Source organism: Gekko japonicus, unplaced genomic scaffold (genome assembly GCF_001447785.1).
Source record: "Gekko japonicus isolate JY-2015 unplaced genomic scaffold, Gekko_japonicus_V1.1 scaffold2305, whole genome shotgun sequence".
Classification (NCBI taxonomy): Eukaryota; Metazoa; Chordata; class Lepidosauria; order Squamata; family Gekkonidae; genus Gekko; species Gekko japonicus.
In genome coordinates, this window is record NW_015169247.1 from 193598 (window position 1) to 198265 (window position 4668).

A 4668-nucleotide genomic window follows, 5' to 3' on the forward strand; every position below is an offset into this window, starting at 1 on the left:
GGATCAGCACCGTGTAGGGCTCCTCTGCGGTCTTCTTTGGGGCGATGAGGTCCTTTAGGAGGAGGACTGTACTCATGCTGCACAGCTGGAGGAAGTGGTCCTTCTTCATCCCGTTGTCCGTAATTTTCTGGCAGCTGAAGTAGCATTGGGTGGCCCCTGGGATGGCGTCGGCGTCGGGAGCGTTGAGAAGGGCGCTGCTGCTCTCGGGGTCAGCAGGGTGCGAAGCGGAGCCGGGAGCGGAGCGATGAGCAGTTGCCGGAGAGCTGGGATGCGAAGCGGCGCGGTCCCCGGAGGTCTCGGCGTCAGGGCTCGGTGCGGTGCTCATGTTGGCGTCCGGGTCTTTGTTCATGGGGTCGTGGATCCCAACCTCGTCACCAGTGAAAAAAGCCGGGAGCGGAGCGATGAGCAGTTGCCGGAGAGCTGGGATGCGAAGCGGCGCGGTCCCCGGAGGTCTCGGCGTCAGGGCTCGGTGCGGTGCTCATGTTGGCGTCCGGGTCTTTGTTCATGGGGTCGTGGATCCCAACCTCGTCACCAGTGAAAAGTATGCAGACGGAGAGTGATTTCAGCTAAGCATACCTTTATTTAATTCAGGACAAAGACAACTGACCAGCTCGCAGGCCGGTTTATATGCGTTCAGAAAACCCGCCACCAAGTACACCTAAACACACCCCCTACTCCCGATAGGCTATTTACAGTAACCGGGCGACCATTGGTCCCCCGGCTGGGAAGCTAGCCCTTTTGATTGGGCCGGCTAGGATCCTTCGGATCCTTTGTCTTTCGACTGAAGCTACTGATGAATTGTGCCTGGCCAGCCCGGGCAAGTCCGGGCATGTCAGGCTGAATACATTACAGGTCTCTTCTTGAGGTTATCCCAACCAAGTAGGGACCACGTAGGCGATATGATAGTATAATCCAAACAGGCTCCCTGCTGATAGTATGTAGCCAATTGGATTTGGTCATATGATGACCTCACAAAGCCAAATCAGAGAGAGGGCAATGCTTCTTGCCCTCACTCTGAATAGGCAACCACCTTCCCCTCATTTCACAGCCCACTAAAAATGGTCGAAAAGATGGGGACGGGAATGCAGAATTGTTCACAAACTGCACACAAACAAGGGCACACACGTCTAGTATGGCTCATCCCCTGGGTTTCAGCCCTTGCCCCCTGGAGCTAATTTTACACAAAATATTTTTCAACAAATCAAACTGGATTTTGTGCATTCCTCTTTCATTGCTATGCAAGAACGACTTCTTCCAACTGCTCTTCAGCTGTTCCAAGACTGTGCCCTGAAAGTTCTTGATTTCACACTGTGTTGACAGGGCAAGAGGTCCCTCAGATCCGTCCTACATGCTCTGCTGGAAAGCTGATGAGCTTCCAAAGTGCTCTGAGGGCTGTGGATGCGGGAAAAGCAACCAGATGCAAGAAGGCAGTGTCATTGAGAATAGCCAGCTGTTTTAAGGCCTGGGATCACTGCTCCCTAGCACCCCGGGAGACTTCTGAAGACTGGCGCAAATCTCCAAAGGGGGACCATGGAACCAGCTAGAGTCAGATGCAAAGGCCGGAAAATGAGTGTGAAATCTGGACCATAAGTGAAGTAATGGGAGACTTGCCATAGGAGTCGATTGGTTAAGGTTTTCAGGCTCAGACCGGGTGACCTTCACGCAGCCCAAAGGGGTGGCTTTCCTCAGGGCCGTGTGCTGTGCAGCTGCGTCTGCTCGGGACAATGGCTATGCTCCTTGTGCACACACCATGCACGTCACTACATTCCAAAGTATCTGTGCTCAGCGCACCGCATTTCCTCGAGGCACAAATCCGAAACACAGACGTCTCCGTCCAGCTCTGGTAGTGCTCTGCTGGTTGGGGGCCATGCTGAGCGATGCCAGAAATGTGTATCTCACTCCCCACATCAAAAGATGCATCCGCTCAGCTCAACAGGGCCCCAAGGAGCATCATAATGCCAGGTCTGCTGAGAGTCCCTGCAAGGCCTTTGAAAACAAATCTATTTAAACCCTGTCCCAGAGGGAAGGCGGGATGGTATAGCCCAAATCTCAAACAAGAGAGCCAGTTTGGTGTAGTAGTTAGGAGCCCAGACTCTAATCCGGGAGAGCCGGGTTTGATTCCTCACTTCTCCACATGCAGCTGCTGGTGTGACCTTGGGCCAGTCACAAGTTCTCTCAGCTGTTCTCTCAAGAGCAGTCCTCAAAAGAGCTCTCTCAGCCCCCACCTACCTCACAGGGTGTCTATTGTGGGGAGGGAAAGGGAAAGGGATTGTAAGCCACTCTGAGACTCCAAGTGAAAGGCGGGGCATAAAACAAATCTCCTCCTCCTCCTCCTCTTCTTCTTCATTGGATCTTGGAAGCTAAGCAGGGTCAGCCCTGGTTAGCACTTGGGTGGAAGACCGCCAAGGAACTCCAGCGTGGTTATTATGCAGAGGCAGGCAAAGGCAAACCACCTCAGCTTCTCAGTTGGCTGCAAAGCCCTTTGCTGGGGTGCCATAAGTGGGTTGCAATTTGATGGCACGCATGTACATAAAACCTCTCCCTTCGAGAGTCAGACAGACACTAGGGAGAGAGGGGATGAACTCTTACATTATGAATGGAACAAAACCCCTCTCCAGGAATCTATCATTATTGGATGACCTTCTAACGCTCATTCTGCCATGAAGCTTGCTGGGTGACCTTGGGTGAGTCATTCTCTATTAATATTCTTTACTTGCCTCAAGAAGGGGGGAGAGGCTCTCAGTGGCACAGCATGTGTTTCGCATCAGGAGGTCCTGGGTTCAATCCCTTCCATTTCTGGTTAAAGGGTCTTAGGTAACAGAGGTCGGTAGAGTCTGCTGTCTCCCTGAACCCCTGGAGATCCACCATCAAGCAAGACTAAGCAACATTGAGCTAGATGGACCCAACGTCTAACTATAGGAGGCCTTCGTATTTGATATAGACTAATCAGATGAATTATCTTTTTCTCCCATGTACATTGTTTTTAGAAGCTGGAGGAGCCGACTTCAAAAATGGCGCCTCTAATAGTTATGTATTCATTCAACTATTTCCAGCCCACCTTTCCCGTTGACCAGCATCTATTCCTTGGCCTCTCCCTGTGATCTGCCAAGCAAAGAAGGAATCCCACAGTTCTTCACCAGGCGTAATGTCAGATGTGGATATTGCTCTTCTGCTGGCATGGATTGCTGCCTCTAAATATTCGCTTTCTCTTATCCCATCTGACCTATCTGCCAGCAGGAGTAGAGTCGTGAAGGGTGTGTGCAGACTTTTGCATAGCCAGAAGGAGAGGAGAAAATGGGCTGAATGTTCGTTTCAATGCACCAGAATAACTAATAATGGGGGAGAAGGCGGAACGAGTCCATTGCCCCCAACTTTCCTTTCAATCCCTGAATACTATTACAGCCCAGTTGGTGCGCTCTTCTTGAATCATTTCTCTGTCCAAGGTGCTGATTACTTAGAAAAAAATGAAAGTAATTGGGATTCAAATGGAAACAAGTTGGAGTGTGCAACTAGTTTAACAGTAGTGGGGCCTTTTAGTAATTCTTCAGATCTCCAAAGACATTGCCATCATCTTTATTTTTTAATTTTTGGTTTATGACAACCTTTAGTTGCCAGACACTGAAAGTCTTGAAAGGAGCCCCTTTTTTCCATAAAACCATCAGCTGGGATAGGATACGGGAGGAGACTTCCTACTAATCTATAGCAGCCCAAACTGGTTCAAAATTCTCATGCACACAGAACACAGCCCCCCCCCTTACACACACACACACACATACACTGTCAATTCCCTTCTAATTTGTATTCTGACTATCCCATTTTGAGGTACCATTTTCCAAGATGGGCAAACGGAAGGGACAGATATTGGATTGTTCACTACTTTGGTAACATTTTGGCACCACCAGTTTGAGCCTGTTGTCCCAATTTATTCCATCCCCTGCACCGGAAATGGAAAGAGCCTCCCATTGAGATGGAGAAGGGACAGAAGAACAGGTAATTCTAGAATCACAGAGTTCGTTTGAGTTCACTCTCTCATTTAGACTAATGCCAGTGTGAGCCTTGATAACCCACACCTTGGTGGAAATGTTTGGAATGTTGCTGTCTCAGTAACTCAAGTAAATAAGATAATACTTTTAAAAAAAACAACCAGATACTCCAGTAAGTAATAATTTTTTCAATTTGCTTGACAAAAGAAGCTTCCACCAACTTTTGCTAGCTTGTAAATTTTTCTGCCAAGGCAGCTATTTGTAGCTCTAATTGGCTGGTGGCTGGTTTTGAACAGCACCAATTGGCTTATGACTGTTCCTTCTCTCACACACACACCCCAAAGCAATTTGCAATATTTTTATAGATTGTTCCTTTTATTTAAAAAAGTGCCACATGTTTATGGTCACATTAACTGCTCAGGAAAGGTGGGTGGAAGAATGATTGCTGACATCCAATCAGAACTGTGCACAGCTGGCTGCCAGGCAATCAGCTCATTGCACAGCTAGCTGTCAATCAATTAGCACTGCACAGCCAGTTCTATTGCAAAACCCAGTGAAATTGGTACCCCCAAGCTCAAGTCCTGGAGAGGACTAAGTACATCTGGCTCTGGCTAGTTAAAACCAACAGCATAAAAACTATCTGGAGCTAAAATACAGAGAGAGAATGAGAGAGAGAGAGGGAAAG

General features: G+C 48.8%; 1 protein-coding gene across 1 annotated transcript in view; it reads right to left on the reverse strand.

Annotated features, from left to right (window-relative positions):
• TBX15 (T-box 15) overlaps positions 1–4668 on the reverse strand; it is a 162755-nt gene that overhangs the window by 86871 nt on the left and 71216 nt on the right. The window lies entirely within an intron of this gene.